Here is a 20,431-nt window from a genome sequence, read left to right as displayed (position 1 = left end):
TGGATTAAATCACCTGTTATTATTCCCCCCCCCCCCCCCCCCCCCCCCCCCCCGGTGGTTCCAACTCTACTCCATAATTAATAATGGATGGTTTTCTCTCTTTCAATTTTATCCTTAATTCTTACTTTTCCTGGTATTTGCCTTGTAGTAGAGAGTGACACGGGGATGTGGATCCGCGGTAACCATGGGGATGGTGACAGAGCCTGTGGGGATGGGGCAGGGACAGATCCCATGTGGGCGGGGATGGAGACAGAGCCCATGAGGACGGAGACAAATTTTGTCCCCGTGTCACTTTCTACTTTGACGCCTGTTAATTAACAGGACTGTTATTTATGTTTGACTGATGCAGACAATATTTTTATATTTTGGAAAAACAAGCAAACATGCTGGCCACAGCTAGCAAAATTTGCATGGGGCATCCTGTACATCTACATCTTGCTACCAGCACATCTTCTAAGAAATATTCTGTTGCAGGTGGGACTGTGGAAGACAGGAGAGCTAGACTGAATCCTGAAAGTGTTGATAACCTCTTACTCATCCACAGATTAAACAATCATAACTGCTTCATAGAGCATATTTCTCCACTCTAGGTCATACAGAATGGGTTGTGTTTTGTACCCCGGGACATTTTAACAGGGTGGATTAGGATTCCTTGGGGTAGTAGAAGTCAGCTATTGTTGGGGTTGGAAGGGTAGAGGGTAGTGGTGGTGGTGGTGGTGGGAGTGTTTATTATAACTGCTCATTGTTATTATTGTTTTCTATTTGTAATTTATACACAACAGTTGCACAGCATATTGTTCCTTTTTATACTTTAATAAAAAGATTTAAATATAAAATCATAAATGTTTGAGGCTTCTGCAGATGAGAACAGAGCCCACGGGGATGGGGTGGGGACAGAGACAAACCTGCGGGGATGGGGACAAATTTTATCCCCATGTCATTCTTTACCTTGTCGTCCATCTCAAGTTGCCCTCCATTGCCCCAGGTACAAATAAGTACCTGTATACAATATGTAAGCCGCATTGAGCCTGCCATGAGTGGGAAAGTGCGGGGTACAAATGTAACAAAAATAAACAAAAATAAAATAAAACAGACTATTAATTTCCTTTGTTAATTCTTCCTAGTAATTCTTAATGTCTTTTTCTGTTATATAAGGATTGTATGTCTTGAATTTAATTTGAAATTTTATAAATAACATTTTTTTAAAAACACTCCCCCCCCCCCCCCCCACACACAATTCCTCTTCACTTTCAAGTAATACTGACTCCTAAGAGCTCTCTCTTTCAGCCAGCCTCTTATTTTTTCCTTCTTTTCTGAGGCCAAGATGCATCAACAAAACGTAAAAGAACCGAAAACGTAAAAGTCACGTAGTAGACTTACCGATTCAAGTACACTACACAGAGAAACTGCATTTTACTTGCTATTAGGATTGAAGCATCATTGAGGTTTAATTGAACAGGCTGATCCAGTACTGGTTTTGCCCATTGAATGAAGTTCTAGTTTTGCTTTTCTTAAGGAAAGTAGAATGTAACTCAACGCATGCTAGACTGCAAAATTAGGACTGAATCAGCCTATTCAGGTTAATCTAGTGATATGGCAACTCTACTTACCTCCTCTGTTTTATTTAGACTGCTTTGAGCTTGTAGGATAGTCTGATATGACACTTTCCTTCATTGGCATGCATTTTCTGCTCAGAGAGAGTATTGTCATTAGAACTGCAGATATATAAGATGAGTTTCTTCATTGGATGTTATCCTATATTTAAGCATGGAATGCTGTAAAGATGAGTGAGTGAATGAATTTGCAGATTGGTTCTACATGTCGCTGTCAACGTCTTCCTTTGTTTTTGTTTTTTTTTAACAGTGCTCTGTTAGATAACATACTTCAAAGGCAGATTATTTTCCTTTGAGATAGATCTAAACAAGGGATTGAAACTTGAGAAAAGTCAGGATTTCATATAGTTTCTTTTTTTATACTGTGCTTGTTTTATTTCTGTTTTTTAATAATGCATGATGTTAGCCAATTCAGTGGAGTCCTAATTGTAGGTTCCCTGGGCTATTGAGGCTACTTTATTTACATAAATTTTTCTATACAGTTCAAGGGCTTGCGCTCATCTACAGACTGTATAAAAGGAGTGATTTACGTGTTTTTGAGATAATTTCACTATTGCCAGTTCTGGGGTTCATACCCTACAGGGTAGCTGTGTAAACCATTTTCACATTTTAATGGTTTCCTGTGGCATTATGGGGTTATAGTGAATAAAAAACATTATCCCCTGGCTTCTATATAAGGTGCGGCCAGTAGCGCATGTTAAATTGGGTGTGCCTCCAATTTATGTGTGATAATGGAGTAACAAGCCAATTGGTGATAATTGGCTGATAACCAATTATCATTACCAAATGGCAATAATTGGAATTTATGCATGCTTCTTTTTAGGTGTATTCTAAAAAAAAAAAAGGCATGTATAAATTCTAGCACACGTAGCTGAAAAGAGGGCACAACCATAGGAGAAGTGTGGGCATTTAAGTGTGTTGTCATAGAATTCAGGGGAACATGCCTACATTTAGGATTTCAGTGGCGTCAATGGCCATACCTAAATGTAGGTGCATTCCCCAGCCCTATGCTTCAGCCACAGGCCTGCTTCAGGATATGAAATCATCCAATGGTCAATAAACATTGATATCAGATGATGGTAAAATATGGTCTTAAAAAAAGACCTTTGGTGTAAGGAAATCCCGTTGAGTCTGGTAAAAGTGAGCTGTCACAGCTCCAAATTTCAAGATTTTAGGCACATATATAGAATTTAGCCCTATGAGGGTAATTTTATAGGAAGGTACTTAAATGTTAAGCGGATTATAAATGTCAAAATTAAATTAAGTATTCATATAGGTATTTATTGATTTGGATTATGCCTTTTTCAGTTATAGCTCAATGTGAGGTATATGATTTGGGTAAGCTAGGTATTTCCTTGGCCCTGGATGGCTCACAATCTAAGCTTACACTTGAGGCAATGGAGGGTTAAGTGACTTACCCAAGGTCATAGGAGCCACAATAAGATGTGAGCCAGGGTTCCTTGGTTCTACAGTCTGCTTCTATAACCATTAAGACACTCATCCACCATGCACCATGGAGCTTGTGCAAATGTTTACACCTAGATAAGAGAAATATGTACACAAATTATAGTATTCTATAATTTACGCACATAACTACATACCCCACCCATACTCTATCCAATTTCTGTTCTTCTGAATGCCCACCTTCATTGAAGATAGGTGCATAGTTACAGAATAGTGTATATGTGGATTATTGTTATTTATGAGTATTTGTTCACATACACATATAAATGACTAGAATACTAGCTTTTATGCACATACCTTCCACCCAAACATTCATGGCTCCATATAGAATTACCCTTTCTGTGGGTGCCCATGTGTCTTCATAAAATAATAGCCTATGTGGCAGAAATCACACCTTGAATGCCGGCGTAGAATGTAACACCTGCTCGAGAGCAGGTGGAAATATTTAATCAACATGCATACTTGTGAACTTTACCTGTACAGTATTTTATCATCATGAGTACTTCTGAACTCCACCTATGCTCCACCCCGGTAATTCCTTTGGATACACCTATTCACAAAGGAGGGAATTATATTAATAGCGCTCAAAATGTGCACTGAAAAATATCAGAACTAAGCGCTATTTTATAAAGGGCAAGCGTCCTTTATAGAATAGCACATAGTGCTGATTCCCATGCCTAACTTTGGGTGCCAGACTGACTTACACCTGCTAAAGACTGGTGTAAATGCTGGCACCCAAGTTAGGCATGCTTACCCAGTATTACATAACTATGTGCGTAACTTTTCAAAATGCCCCTGACACACCATGCCCCTCCCATGGCCACATCCCTTTCAAGATATGCACTATGGGAGTTAGGGGCCCTGCCTTATAGCAGTGTTTCCCAAGTCCAGTCTTGGAGTACCCCCTTGCCAGTCAGGTTTTCAGGATATCCACAATGAATATGCATTACCTTGATTTGCATACATTGCCTCCATTATATGCAAATCTCTTTCATGCTTATTTGTTGATATCCTGAAAACCTGACTGGCAAGATGTACTCCAGGACTGGACTTGGGAAACACTGCTATAAAGCAGGGCCCCTAACTCCCATAGTGAATATCTTGAAAGGGATGTGGCCATGGGAGGGGCAGTGAAGCCAGATGCACGTGCAAATATTATAAGTACATAAGTAATGACACACTGGGAAAAGACCAAGGGTCCATTGAGCCCAGCATCCTGTCCACGACAGCGGCCAATCCAGGCCAAGGGCACCTGGCGAGCTGCCCAAACGTACAAACATTCTATACATGTTATTCCTGGAATTGTGGATTTTTCCCAAGTCCATTTAGTAGCGGTTTATGAACTTGTCCTTTAGGAAACTGTCTAACCCTTTTTAAACTCTGCCAAGCTAACCGCCTTCACCATGTTCTCCGGCAACAAATTCCAGAGTTTAATTACGTATTGGGTGAAGAAAAATTTCTCCGATTTGTTTTAAATTTTCTACACTGTAGTTTCATCGCATGCCCCCTAGTCCTAGTATTTTTGGAAAGCGTGAACAGACGCTTCACATCCACCTGTTCCACTCCACTCATTATTTTATATACCTCTATCATGTCTCCCCTCAGCCGTCTCTTCTCCAAGCTGAAAAGCCCTAGCCTCCTTAGTCTTTCTTCATAGGGAAGTCGTCCCATCCCCGCTATCATTTTAGTTTTCCTTCGCTGCACCTTTTCCAGTTCCACTATATCTTTCTTGAGATGTGGCGACCAGAATTGAACACAATACTCAAGGTGCGGTCGCACCATGGAGCGATATAACAGCATTATAACATCCTCACACCTGTTTTCCATACCTTTCCTAATATTACCCAACATTCTATTTGCTTTCCGAGCCGCAGCAGCACACTGAGCAGAAGGTTTCAGTGTATTATTGATGCACCAATTAACAATAATTATAGTTGGCAACCAAATATTGATGGTTACGAGAATCTGCACATGCATCGCAGCAGGGTGGGAAAGAGCATACATTAAAGCCAGCTGGTACATTATAAAAGGCCTCTTACATGTATGTTTCAAATACGTGCAAAAAAATCTTTATAAAATTACTCCCTAATTTTATATAGATTTTATATAATTTTATAAAGATTTTTTTTTGCATGTATGATAATTTTATAACAGGGCACCTAGGATAAGTGAGCAGGAAGGTGCCTATTTTTAGCATATTTTATAAAGCGACATAAGTGCCTATGGTGTTTATGTTAGAAGCAAAACATATTTACTCCCTATAAATTTAGATTTTGACTAAATTTATTGGGAGTATACATATTTCACTTATAGGTGTTGAGTATCCAAGACATTCTGCCACCTGGGGCAAGGGGATGGTCTGCCACTCCACCTGCCCCCCACCCCCCCAGTCCATCTCCCCCCTTCCTTCCTTCCCCAAATTTACCTTCTTTTCTGGCTATCCAAAACTCAGGGCAGCAGCAATTTCCATATGCTGCCTGCAACTGGCCCAGACCCCTTCTCTCTACTGTGGCCCACCCTGCCTCCGAGGAAACAGGAAGTACGGCAGAGAGGAAGGCCGTAAGAGAAAAGTGGTTGGCGGCAGGGCAGCGTATGGGAACCACTGCCGCCCTGACTTTTGGAAAGCAAGAAAAGAAGATAAATTCAGGGAAGAAAGGGTGGGGGCAATGCCAGAGCGCAGCAGGCATGGGGGTGGGATGCCCATGTGGCCTAATGGTACGGCCGCTGCTGAGAAGCATCATTCTTATCTTGGATGCCCGTAAACTGACACTTAGATGTCTATCATGTATAGACATCTAAGTTATGATTTTTCAAAGCCTAGATATGGACATCTACAACTGAAAACCATTCAAATGGAAAGGGGGCATAGTCTGGATGTGTTTGGGGTTAGACTAGAGTAGGCTCAAAACAATCATTCCCCATTTCAGAAGAATGTCACAAGTTAGACCTGCTACCTGGGCTATCCAGATTTCTGAAAAATGCTCCTGTCAATTGGAGGTTACTTCCTTCATCTCCCCAGTGAAACTGGCAAGAAATACTAAGTTCTTTGGAAGAAACAGATGTCTATTGCACAAATTTTCAAAAGAGAAAAAAATGTCTCAAAAGCAGCACAAAGTAGCAGATGGACATTTTTCACAAGAAAATGTCCAAGTTGCAATTTTTGAAAATCAGATTTCAGACGGTTTTCTCCAGAGTTCAACTGAATCACAAGAGGTCATGTTGCGGGCATGTTTTGGGCAGGATTTTGGTGGGCCCAGAATTTGGACATTTTTCAGTGTTAATGGAACAAGATAAAGATGTCTAGACAAAAACTGGGACTTTTTATCTGGACCTGTTTCAATTATGACTAAGTCACAAAAGGTGCCCTAACTGACCACTGGAGGGATTAATGCATGCACCCCCTTAATCCTCCAGTGGTCACTGACCCCCCCCCCCCCCCACCCCCTCAAAAATATGACAGTAACAGCTTCAGATATTATGGCCATTCCTATTAGAGTAACAAGCTGGTCCCAGGAGTAGGCTAGTTGTCAGTGCAGTGGACTACAGAGAAAGGGACCCAGGTTCTTATCCCACTCTAACTAGTACACTTGTCATAGAAATTGTGAGCCTTCCAAGACCCAGAAAATAGCGACTGCACCTATAGATAGGAGACACCTGCAGAACTGAGAGCTTCTGTAGTGATGTACAGTAGGTTTTGGGGTGTTTCTTGAGGGTTCACAATACAAAATAAGGGTGTTTAGGTGGGATTTCTTCCCTTTATATAAATTCCAGTACACTGACAAATACGCTGCCTCTCTGCTCTGCTGGGATGCCTGTGTGGCCAGTTAACTAGGAATAGTGACACACAGACATCCCTATAGCTTGTTTTTATGCATTTTTTCTGTCGGACATGTTTGTTTTTTTGAAAATTATACCTAAAGAAATACGTACTGAGCACAAATACATCTGAAATATAGTGATTTTCAAAACAAACAAAAAAATAGAAATTTTTCCGGTTCAAAAATTGAGTTCAGAATTTTAGACTTTTATCAGCAAAACAATTGGACTTGGATGACATATTGAAAATGCCCCTCCATGTTTCTAAAATGGCCAACATAGATGTTTATGTGCTGGAATATAAACGGTTATGTTGACATTTCATAACATACAGTTTATTAACATTTGCTATACCACCTGGCTTTGCAGATCACAGCAGTGTACAATAAAATAAATAAATGCAAATATAAAAGACAGAAAAAGAATTCCAATATAATAAAAGGAAAGAACATCCATACCACACCAACCATAACAGAAGGTTAATATCTAGCGTACCCAAGGAAGTATCACCCCCACTACCACCACTTCATGTACCAAAGGCAACCTCAAAAAAAATATGCCTTGAGCTGCCCTTTTACCAGTGGTTCCCAAACCTGGTCCTGGAGGTACCCCACCAGTCAGGTTTTCAGGATATCTACAATGAATATTCATGAGAGAGATGTGCATGCACTGCCTCCACTGCTTTAAACTTCTTTAACAAACTTTCTGAGCACAGAGACAGGGAGACTATTCCACAGTGTAGGTGCCATATTAAAAAAAATGCACCCTAGATAGAACTGGGACCTCTAACCTAAAATCTGCTACTGACCTCAACAGCTTGTGTGGCTCCTAAAGGATGACCACATCAGCAAGGTAAAGTGGGAGGCTTTCACAAGAATCTAAAATCGAACCCCTGTGTTACCCCGTTGATATTTTTTAGACATCTATTTTACTACAATTGGCTTTCACAATAATCTAATCCCTGTTACCCCGCTGATATTTTAGACATCTATTTTTCTACAATCAATGTTCATGCTGTACGTCACCCACACATGAAGGTCCATTTCACCAGTAGACTAGGCTCTAAGGTGGCAGACCTATTTCTAAGATATTGACAGAACTTCAAACTTGGATATCTAAATTCAGTTTTGAACATCCTTTCTAAAATGCTGCTCTACGTGTCTTTAAAAAAATTTCTAGCACAGTATCCTGGAGAAAATATGCCTATGTTGAAGGAGTAGATATAAATGTTAGCATATAAAATCCTCCACTGAGCAAACCAACTATGTACTTGCACTGCATGCATTTTGAGGTATGACCTAATTTCATAAAAGGCCTTTTACAAGCATAAATTTGCATTTTACAAATGAAAAAAGATTTATAAAATTAGCTTCTATGACAGGGCTCAACAAATCCCAAGCCAGGTTGCCATGGCACCTAGAAATTGCACCCTGTTGCCTACAAATGTTGGGTTTATAATTTTTTGTTGTTTTTTATTTTTATTTTCTACAGAACTGCTCATGGATAGGAGGGAGAGAAGGGGGCAAGTTGCAAGTGGATGGGAGGGAGAGGAGTGGGCAAGATGCTCAAGGAAAGGAGGGAGAGAAGGATGCATGCTGCTTCTGGATAGAAGGGAAAGGAAAGGGGGACCATGCTGTTCATGATGTTTGCTTTTTTGTAAATATACATCTTTTATAATTTTGTATTAAGACTACGGAAGAAAATGTATTTCTGTTACTTTTACCAATATTTTCATTGCTTTCTTGGGAAGTCAAGGTGAGTATGTGGGAGGGGCAGGGCTAGGGGTGGGGGGATATGGGAGAGGTGGCATTTTATTTTTTGTGTCCTCTTTTTTGTCTCTGCAAATATGGTAACCCTACTCGTGGGACTTCAAACTGAGAGACCACCCTGAACTTCCTGCACCAGATAGCTCAAGCTTACATTCAGCCACATCGCTCTCTGCAAACAGCAAAAAGCTCAAGATTCCTCTGAGAAGCAGTGCAGCCAGCTTCATGCATTCAGAAGTCCTGTTCTTGTAGTATGAACGCCTACAGTGACTGTACGTTCTGCACTTCTATTTTTCTGATCTTCCAAGTGTGCACACTGTATTTTCACTTCACACACACACAACTTCCTTATTTACCCTTCAGAACCCCATTTTAACTTTGTCAGAGTCCCCCATCCCAGTATTTCATAAGGATCCCTTAAAATGGAGCAAATCTCCTTTTCCAGTCTCCTTTTAAGCCAGGCATCTCTCCAACATTTTTACTTTTGCCCTGATCCCCATTGAGACTTCTACTCATCGATACCTTCCCAGAGCCAGCAAATACTCAGGTGCCTGTTGCCACAATTTGTGATCTCAGAACCTTAATCACCTCTCCAGATCCTGATTTTGTCCATAGTCTAATTCAGGACTCCTGTGGTTTTCTCTACCCTCCAAGTAGTTTGCTTGGATCACCCTCATATTGAGGTCTTCATACTGGCAGCTCTCCCTTAGCTCTGTGTAGGCATAGGATTTTGTGTAATTTTCTTCCCCCGTCTTACTCACCCTGCTGTCCAGTCTCACACCATTGGGCCTCTCCATTTGAGCATCTACACATTTGCGAACATCTCCAGTCCAGACCTCAAACTCAGCCTACCTCCTTTTCAGCTATGTGCCACATATGCAGCTCACATCTCTGGTGGACCCTCCTCATTACAGGCCCTGACTTTGGTCCAGCTATGGTGGCCACCACAACCAGCACCCAACTCCATTCTTGGAACATGGTCTCAAATCCCCCCCTCATGTGCTCTGTTGTTCCCAGCCACGTAAAAAACTGAACCCCTGAGGTTTCATTATAGCTGCGGCTCAGAAGTGCTAGTCATATTATCAATAGTATTTTTTTAAGCAACCTCTTATACTGCTTTTGACCTTCCAGCTCAATTTGAAACTAACCCTATTAAAGATAAAGAACGGTTAGCCTAATTTTTAAAATGTCTTTTTCTCGTCCTTTCTTTTGGTTTCTCCTTCTGTTGGTACTAGCTTGGCCCTAGTCAGCATGCTAAGGTCACATCAGTACTCGCTGATTGGTAAAGCTGGAGGGAAGGCTTGTTTGAGACTTGATCTCAGCACTGTTCCTTTTGGCCAGCATGAGTCTTGCATTAGCACCAGCTGTTCTCTCTCACCCTTCCCCAACCCCCCTTCAGGATCAAGTTCTTCAGTTCTGAAACACACACTGAGCCTTTGGCAGCCACAACAGAGGGGAGACCGGGCAGTCTTCTGTGCTGTCAGCCTCTACAATGGGATCAGACTCATGTGAACCATTTTTTTACACCCTTCTCTAGCCTAGCTCTACCCATCAGTCAACAATCCTCTGGTTGAAAGATATGAACTACATTTCCTGCCATAACTTTCCACTGTGCTCCCTCATGGGAACACTCGCTTTTGTACTGCCAGCACCAAGTGACCCAAGCATCAAACAGCATGTTCAGGAATCAAATCCAATTCACACATAGCAGCACCACCACCGAGCAGCCAAGCCAGCCCATGAAATTTCTGATCTATAAAAATGTTGTAGTTGCTTTAAAGCAGTATAATATTTGAGCTCTGTGGAAGGCAGAACAGGTGAGAAAAGGAATAGAAAAATAAAACGTACTGAATAACTTGGGTGTGAGATAATGTGACAGCTGAGAACGCAGAAGATATAACAACAAAGTAGAATAAGAATGATTTTGCTGGAGCCTGATTGAAATTTGTGTCATGTCAAGATCTAATAGTGGTTAAGTAGGTTTCTGAAGGAAAAAAAAAACACATATGCATGAAGAAAATTCTCATATTGAAATCTGTCAATTAGACAAAACAAAGCTGGAACAGGTGGCCTTTAGGAAGCTCAGAAATAGATGTCTCTATTGCACATCAAGATTTATAGTGAAGGACAGCATAAAGCTGTCTGCTGATAAGGCATTGTGGGGAAATCTAGGGCAGGCTCTTTAATGCATATATAAGTGAGCAATAAAGCAAACGTAAAGGCTATTATCATGGCTTTGCTTTACAAAAGAGTGGATAAAGGCAAGATAAATAGTCTGTTGTGGGCCTGTTGTTCCTAAGACTGTGTGAGAACAAAATTAAACCCAGATTGCAATTAATAGTATTTAGGAGAGTTCTAGAAATACAAGAGAGGAAAAGTAGCCAAAAAGTTTGAAAAGCAAAAAGAAAGACATAATTTCTTTATAGTAAAGGGCAGTTGATTTTTAAAAAATGTTGAAAAGCTGCACTTTGTGTACGATGGTATTTAATCTTCAAACACACAACCAGCAAAGATTAATATTCACACTGTATCAACAAAAATACTACTTTCAAGCTAATCCCTCACAATTTGCCTAAGGCCTGGGATCAACCATAATAGAACATGAAATGGGAACCAAGCAGTCCATAACGGCTATGATGTCAAAAATTACATCATAGCCATTATATCCTAGGCTGACCAATTTGCAAAGTATTTTTGCAAAAGCCTCAATGGTTAGGGAGCCTTTTGTAAAATACCTCTAAGACCCTGTGAAAAGCATGTGTAGCTAACAAGATATGAAGTGGGAACAGTCATTTTACAAAGGAACATGTTCAAGTGATATTACTTGAGGTTTTCAATATGTAAGAAATATAGAAACAGAAAAAATGACAGCAGATAAAGACAATATGGCCTATCCAGTCTGCCCTTCCATCCTTATCAGCTTCTACATTCTTCCCCTCACAATGGCAATTTTGTACTTTCTCCTAACATAGTAACATAGTAGATGACGGCAGAAAAAGACCCGCACGGTCCATCCAGTCTGCCCAACAAGATAACTCATATTTGCAGCTTTTTGTGTATACCCTACTTTGATTTGTACCTGTGCTCTTCAGGGCACAGACCGTATAAGTCTGCCAAGCACTATCCCCGCCTCCCAACCACCGGCTCTGGCACAGGCACAGACCGTATAAGCCTGCCCAGCACTATCCTCACCTCCCAACCACCAGTCCTGCTTCCCACCACCGGCTCTGGCACAGACAGTATAAGTCTGCCCAGCCCTATCCCCGCCTCCTAACCACCAGCCCCGCCTCCCGATCTTGACTAAGCTCCTGAGGATCCATTCCTTCGGCACAGGATTCCTTTATGCTTATCCCACGCATGTTTGAATTCCGTTACCATTTTCATTTCCACCACCTCCCGTGGGAAGGCATTCCAAGCATCCACTACTCTCTCCGTGAAAAAATACTTCCTGACATTTTTCTTGAGTCTGCCCCCCTTCAATCTCATTTCATGTCCTCTCGTTCTACCACCTTCCCATCTCCGGAAAAGGTTCGTTTGCGGATTAATACCTTTCAAATATTTGAATGTCTGTATCATATCACCCCTGTTTCTCCTTTCCTCCAGAGTATACATGTTTAGTTCAGCAAGTCTCTCCTCATACGTCTTGTAACGCAAATCCCATACCATTCTCGTAGCTTTTCTTTGCACCGCTTCAATTCTTTTTACATCCTTAACAAGATACGGCCTCCAAAACTGAACACAATACTCCAGGTGGGGCCTCACCAACGACTTATACAGGGGCATCAACACCCCCTTTCTTCTGCTGGTCACACCTCTCTCTATACAGCCTAACAACCTTCTAGCTACGGCCACCGCCTTGTCACACTGTTTCGTCGCCTTCAAATCCTCAGATACTATCACCCCAAGATCCCTCTCTCCGCCCGTACCTATCAGACTCTCCCCACCTAACACATACGTCTCCCGTGGATTTCTACTTCCTAAGTGCATCACTTTGCATTTCTTCGCATTGAATTTTAATTGCCAAACCTTAGACCATTCTTCTAGCTTCCGTAGGTCCTTTTTCATGTTTTCCACTCCCTCCTGGGTGTCCACTCTGTTACAGATCTTAGTATCATCCGCAAATAGGCAAACTTTACCTTCTAACCCTTCGGCAATGTCACTCACAAATATATTGAACAGAATCGGCCCCAGCACCGATCCTTGAGGCACTCCACTACTTACCTTTCGCTCCTCCGAGCGAATTCCATTCACCACCACCCTCTGGCGTCTGTCCGTCAACCAGTTCCTAATCCAGTTCACCACTTCGGGTCCTATCTTCAGCCCATCCAGTTTATTTAAGAGCCTCCTGTGGGGAACCGTGTCAAAAGCTTTGCTGAAATCTAAGTAGATTACGTCCATAGCTCGTCCCTGATTCAATTCTCCTGTCACCCAATCAAAGAACTCAATGAGGTTCGTTTGGCACGATTTCCCTTTGGTAAATCCATGTTGTCTCGGATCTTGCAACTTATTGGCTTCCAGGAAATTCACTATCCTTTCCTTCAGCATGGCTTCCATTACTTTTCCAATAACCGAAGTGAGGCTTACCTGCCTGTAGTTTCCAGCTTCTTCCCTATCACCACTTTTGTGAAGAGGGACCACATCCACCGATCTCCAATCCCTCGGAACCTCTCCTGTCTCCAAGGATTTATTAAACAAATCTTTAAGAGGACCCGCCAGAACCTCTCTGAGCTCCCTCAATATCCTAGGGTGGATCCCATCCAGTCCCATGGCTTTGTCCACCTTTAGCTTTTCAAGTTGTTCATACACACTCTCTTCTGTGAACAGTGCTCTATCCACTTCAATCTCATTTGTACTTTTTGCAGTCCATCGCGGTCCTTCTCCAGGATTTTCTTCTGTGAAAACAGAACAGAAGTATCTATTTAGCAAATTTGCTTTTTCTTCATCATTATCCACATAGCGGTTCGCAGTATCTTTTAGTCTCACAATTCCCTTTTTAGTCATTCTCCTTTCACTAATATACCTGAAGAAAATTTTGCCACCTCTCCTTACATTTCTAGCCATTTGTTCTTCCGTTTGCGCTTTCGCCAGACGTATCTCTCTCTTGGCTTCTTTCAGTTTCATCCGGTATTCCTCCTCGTGTCCCTTTTCTTGAGTTTTTTTGTATTTCTGGAATGCCAACTCTTTAGCCTTTATTTTCTCAGCCACTTGCTTGGAGAACCATATCGGTTTCCTTTTTCTCTTGCTTTTATTTACTTTCCTTACATAAAGGTTCGTGGCCCTATTTATAGCTTCTTTCAGCCTGGACCAGTGCCCTTCCACTTCTCGTACGTCATCCCAGCCCATCAGCTCCTTCCTCAGGTATTCCCCCATTTTACTAAAGTCAGCACGCTTGAAATCCAGGACTTTCAGTTTTGAGTAGCCACCCTCCTTTTCAGCCGTCATATCAAACCAAACCGTTTGATGGTCACTGCTGCCCAGGTGGACACCCACTCAGACATTTGACACACTATCCCCATTTGTGAGTACCAGATCTAGCGTCGCTCCCTCCCTTGTGGGTTCCGTCACCATTTGTCTGAGCAAAGCACTTTGAAAAGCATCCACGATCTCTCTACTTCTTTCCAATTCCGCAGATGGAACCTTCCAATCTACATCCGGCATTGAAATCTCCCAACTACAGCAGCTCTCTTTTCTTCCCCAACTTTTGAATATCAGCGATCAGATCTTTATCTAGTTGCTCCAATTGTGTCGGTGGTCTGTAGACAACACCCACGTGGATAGAGGTTCTATCCTCTCTTTTTAAGGTGATCCATATTGCTTCTTCCTTTCCCCAGTTCCCTGTCATTTCAGTCGCTGTGATATCATTTCTCACATACAGAGCAACTCCTCCACCTTTACACCCCTCTCTATCCTTCCTAAAAAGATTACAGCCTGGTATGTTTGCATCCCATTCATGGGAACCATTGAGCCATGTCTCTGTGATTGCAACTATATCTATCATTGACATAGCAAGAAAAAAAAAAGTCTATCCCCTCGCCGCCCATTTTACTGTATTGGCTATTGTTTCTCACATTTGTATCTTTTCTTTCCTGACTACTTTAGCAGCTTATGTTGTCTGTCTTCCTCTTTCTGCAATGACTTGTAATTTATGAAGCCTAACCTCTTTTTCCTTACCTTTGCAGCCACTGCATTTGAGAACCAAAGTGACCTTCTTTCCCTCATACTTTTATTTACTTTTCTAACAAAAAGGTCTGTTTCTCTTAAAATAACTTTTCAGTTTTGCCCACTGCTTTTCCCTTTCTCCTATATGTTCCCATTCAACTAACTACTCCTTGAGGTAGTCCCCCATCTTAAAATTAGGGTGTTTTTTTTTTTTTTTAAGTCTGAGGACTGAGTTAATAAGAGCAAAACACTTTCTTCACGAGCAAAGGACAGAGTTAATGTGAGCAAAAATGTTCTATGACATTACCTTGTGAGCACTTCTTACAGATACACACACAGATATGCGCACGCACACACAAACACTCGCAGGGAGGTTCGATTGAATTCCATGAGCCATGGTCTGCATGCTCTTTGTACTTGTTCGTCTGTATTTTATAGCTACTCTGAATTTTACTCAGATACTAGATATTTTTCACAGCTTAAAAGGGAACACTGCTACCCCTGTGTGAGCACCACTATTTAAAAAAAGGGGGATAGTAGGGGCACTTTTGAACATAGCACGGAAGGACCCCTTCACTGTCTACCAGCTGCCTCCCGCAGTACCTCTGTTGCTGATGGTATTATACACACGTTATGCACTCTAGGGAATTATTTACCAAAAGAAAATCAAAATAATGCATGGTAAAATAGTACAACATATTAAACAGAATAATATTTGCAGTATTCTTGAAATATATGCAAGTGCTTTAACATTTGGCTCTCAGTTGGCCCTATCTCCTTCCAGTTGACCATATGAATTGTGATGTTCAGCAGTCCTATAATAGCAATTTTGAGATTACTGGCAGCCATAAAATAATTTAGCTATCAGTGTTTTTGGACAAGGCTTCAGCTCTGCTAGCCTTTAGTTTGCTGTTGAGTTACCAAACATTAGGTACAGCTAATATGTATTATCTATATTAGCTGAACCTAATGGTTTAAGCAGCAGGCTGAGAATCAGGGAAGTCAAGGTTCAAATCCAACTGATACTCCTTGGGTTCTTCAACAAGTCAATTAACCCTGCATTGCCTCAGATACAACACTTAGGGCCCTGTTTACTAAGGTGTGCTATACACTAAAGACACCCATATATTTTTGTCTCTAGCGTTTAGCGTGCACGCTAATTTTTAGCTTGAGCTAAAAACATTAGCACATCTATAGCACGGTTTAGTAAACAGAGCCCTTAAATTGTAAACCCTCCAGGGACAGGAATATACCTACTGTACCTGAAAGTAACTTGCCTTGAGCTATTACTAAGAAAGATGTAGACTAAATCCAAAATCAGAACCAGGCATAGTGTGAAGTAATACAAAACACTACAAATGTCACTCAGAACCTTCAGAGCTATTCTACAATACCATAATAGCAGTAACTTCCACAAGTCAAACAACAAGGACACACCTAGGAAAAGACAGCACTACAAACACTGCAGTGGATACTAGAACATTAATAAACCTATTGGAAAACTAAACAAATCAGATTAGCACAGATCTCTCATATGCAGATCAGAGTGTCATGTATTATAGAATAAGGAATCGTGAACTAAAAATAGAAATAAAAAATAAACTGAACCCCCAAGATGCCAGACTCTGTATACAGTGCAACACCAGAGAAAAAGAAAGTGAAGCATATCCCGCCGTACTATGAAAATGAAGATACATACCTGTAGCAGGTATTCTCCGAGGACAGCAGGCTGATTATTCTCACAATTGGGTCGTCATCTGCGACGGCACAGGACACCGGCAAAAACTTGAAAGCAAGCAGTCTCTCAAACGCTCTGTCACGCGAGCAGAATGCACCGCGCATGCGCAACCGGCTTCCCGCCCGTGACATGAGCGTGAGTCCCTCAGTTTAATAAAAAGCAAATGAGAAACTAGAACAACTCCAAGGGGAGGAGGGTGGGTTTGTGAGAATAATCAGCCTGCTGTCCTCGAAGAATACCTGCTACAGGTATGTATCTTCACTTTCTCCGAGGACAAGCAGGCTGTTTATTGTCACAATTGGGGTATCCCTAGCTCCCAGGCTCACTCAAAACAATGAACATTGGTCAATTGGGCCTCGCAACGGTGAGGATATAACAGAGATTGACCTGAAAAGAAGCACAACTACGTGAGAGAGCAGCCTGGAACAGAAAAGAAATGGGCCTAGGAAGGTGGAGTTAGATTCTAAACCCCGAACAGATTCTGCAGCACCGACTGTCCAAACCGACTATCGCATCGGGTATCCTGCCGAAGGCAGTAGTGAGATGTGAATGTGTGGACTGAAGACCACGTTGCAGCCTTGCAAATCTCTTCAATAGAGGCTGACTTCAAGTGAGCCACTGACGCAGCCATGGCTCTAACATTGTGAGCCGTGACATGGCCCTCCAGAGTCAGCCCAGCTTGGGCGTAAGTGAAGGAAATACAATCCGCCAGCCAATTAGAGATTGTGCATTTTCCGATGGTGACTCCCCTGCTGTTGGGATTAAAAGAAACAAACAACTGAGCAGACTGTCTATAGGGCCTTGTCCACTCCACGTAAAAGGCCAATGCTCTCTTACAATCCAAGGTGTGCAACTTGTCTTCACCAGGGCGGGTATGTGGACGGGGAAAAAATGTTGGCAAGACAATTGACCGGTTCAGATGGAACTCCGACACCATCTTCAGCAAGAAGTTTCATCATAACAGAGTAGTCCTCCGCACTCACCCTAAGAACTTAGGGTGAGTGCGGAGGACTACTCTGTTATGATGAAACTTGATATAAGGTGCATGCAAAGTCAATTTTGGCCCAGAAGCATAGGTTCTTCTGTTTTCTCCTCAGCAGCAGAAGAGGGAGCAGAGGAATTCATGGGACATTGAAACCGTGGAGTCAGGCAGGGCAGCTGCCTCATCGTGTTACATTCCTGTGCATGCTCCTGGTGTCGCACGTCAATCTGGACTTAGAGGGTGATAAGATCATCTAAGGTAGTCGGTATGTCCTGACCAGCCAACTCTTCCTTGATCCTACCATGAAGGCCTTGCCAGAAGATGCCTTGCCAGCGCCGGAGAGGAGGCATCTTGGCAGCACCACCAGTGCCAAACTGCCACCGGAGTGACCTGCACCTGAGCACAACAGAAATCAGCACCGTGGCCTGCCTCTGAGTGCAGCAGAAGTCAGCAGCGGAAGCCAGCCGTACATGACATTGAAGGATTCGTAAAATGTAAAAGATTTTAAAAAGTGATCTAAAAAGCTAATCAACAGGTTATTACAGAGTGGTTATCCTAAGGTGTTGAAAACAGCGTACAGAAGAGCGAAATACAACCATAGAGAACTATTATTGACACCAAAATCTGAAAAATCAACTGATAAGGATATTCAGACTTGTGTAACTCATTGTTCAAACAGTTCCATAATAGCAGCAAATATCAAACAACATTGGGCTATTATGCAAACCCATCCAGTCTTTGAGGGACAAGATTTACGTATGGTATTTTCGAGAAACAAAAACCTTAAGGGATTGTTACAAGACAGGAAGATCTACACAGTGCAAGCACTTTCACAATTAGGTCACTTTAATTGTGGCCACTGTAAATCTTGTTGAATTTTGATATAATCTGATTTTTTTTTCCAATCCAATTAGTCACAAATTCTATAAATTATGATATGGAACTGATTGTACAAGTTCATATGGAGTTTATGCATTGAAATATCCCTGTTCAAAAATATATGTTGGAAAAACCACCAGGCTGTGAAGAATACATTTGAATGAGCATAGATGGTGTTTGCTTCATCAGAAAAAAAAAAGCATTAATGGTGTTGCATTGCATGGAATGTTCACATCAATTTGAAGATTTGACATGTACAGTTTTAGATCATGTGGAAGAAGACATAAGAGGAGGTGATGTGGGAAAATTTTGCTAAGAAGAGAACGATAGATAAGTACATAAATGTTAATTACTTGTTGAGAAAAGAAATATTTTCTCCAATTTGTTTTCAATTTACTACTTTGTAGCTTCATTGCATGACCCTTAGTCATAGTATTTTTGGAAAGAATAAAACAAGTGATTCACATCTACCCATTTCACTCCATTCATCATAGACCTCTATCATATCTCCCCTCAGCTGTCTTTTCTCCAAGCTGAAGAGCCCTAGCCACTACTTTAGCTTTTCCTCATAGGGAAGTCGGCCCATCCCCTTTATCATTTTCATCTCCCTTCTTTGTACCTTTTCTAATTCCATTATATCTTTTTTGAGATGCGGAGACCAGAAATGCACACAGTATTCAAAGTGTGGTTGCACCATGGAGCAATACAAAGGCACAATAACATCCTCATTTTTGTTTTCCATTCCTTTCATAATAATACCTAACATTCTATTTCCTTTTGTAGGGTTTCAACGTATCATCAACGATGACACCTAGATCCCTTTCCTGGTCAGTGACTCCTAATGTGGAACCTTGCATCACGTAACTATAGTTTGGGTTCTTCTTTCCCACATGCATCACTTCGCACTTGCTCACATTAAACATCATCTGCCATTTGGATGCCCAGTCTCCCAGTCTCGTAAGGTCCTCTTGCAATTGTTCACAATCCTCTTGCGATTTGACGACTTTGAATAACTTTGTGTCATCAGCAAATTTAATTACCTCACTAGTTACTTCCATCTCTAGATCATTTATAAATATGTTAAAAAGCAGCGGTCCCAGCACAGATCCCTGGGGAACCCCACTATCTAGCCTTCTCCATGAGAATACTAACCATTTAACCCTACTCTCTGGTTTCTATCTTTTAACCAGTTTTTAATCCACAATAGAGCACTGCCTCCTATCCCATGACTCTTCAATTTCCTCTGGAGTCTTTCATGAGGTACTTTGTCAAATGCCTTTTGAAAATCCAGATACACAATATCAACTGGCTCACCTTTATCCAAATGTTTTTTTTCACCCTTTCAAAGAAATGTAGTAGATTGGTGAGGCAAGATTTCCCTTCACTAAATCCATGTTGGCTTTGTCTCATTAATCCATGCTTTTGTATATGCTCTGTAATTTTGTTCTAGTCTCTACCGTTTTGCCTGGCACCGATGTCAGGCTCACCAGTCTATAATTTCCCAGATCACCTCTGGAGCCTTTTTTAAAAAAAAACAAAATCAGCGTTACATTGGTCACCCTCCAATCTTCTAGTACCTTGCTTCATTTTAGAGATAAATTACATGTTACTAACAATAGTTTTGCAAATTCATTTCAAGAACATACCTAAACCTCCACTACCCAAGCTGCAAAGGACTTAAATACAAATCAATTTATGCATCCAGCTTTTCCTACATAAGCACACAACTATGGAACGCACTACCAAAAGCTGTGAAAACAAACTTACTACTACTTATAATTTCTATAGCGCTACTAGACGTACGCAGCGCTGTACACTTGGAAATCACTAAAAATGTACCTGTTCAAAAAGGCATACCCTACCGACCCTACTTAAATATCAGAACCCTGCAACATTAAGAAACCAAAGAACGTAATGGGCATAACATAACTCTTCCTCTATACGATTCCCTAACATGCTGTTCCACATGAACCTGATTCTACTATAACATCACTGTGAAACTGTTTATACTGGA

At 41.5% G+C, this 20,431-nt stretch overlaps 1 protein-coding gene across 1 annotated transcript in view; it reads right to left on the bottom strand.

Moving 5' to 3' along the window:
* Positions 1–3,532: 3,532 nt before the first annotated feature.
* The window catches only part of ZNF800 (zinc finger protein 800), a 122,703-nt gene continuing 105,804 nt past the window's right edge, over positions 3,533–20,431 (bottom strand). Inside the window, exon 7 of the transcript XR_003943559.1 lies at positions 3,533–3,627. The gene's annotated coding sequence lies outside the window, so the exon portion shown is untranslated. The remainder of the gene's footprint in view (positions 3,628–20,431) is intronic.

The sequence above is a fragment of the Microcaecilia unicolor genome, chromosome 10 (genome assembly GCF_901765095.1).
Source record: "Microcaecilia unicolor chromosome 10, aMicUni1.1, whole genome shotgun sequence".
NCBI lineage: Eukaryota > Metazoa > Chordata > Amphibia > Gymnophiona > Siphonopidae > Microcaecilia > Microcaecilia unicolor.
Note: the sequence above shows the minus strand (reverse complement) of the source record. Positions and strands in the feature narration are given on the sequence as shown.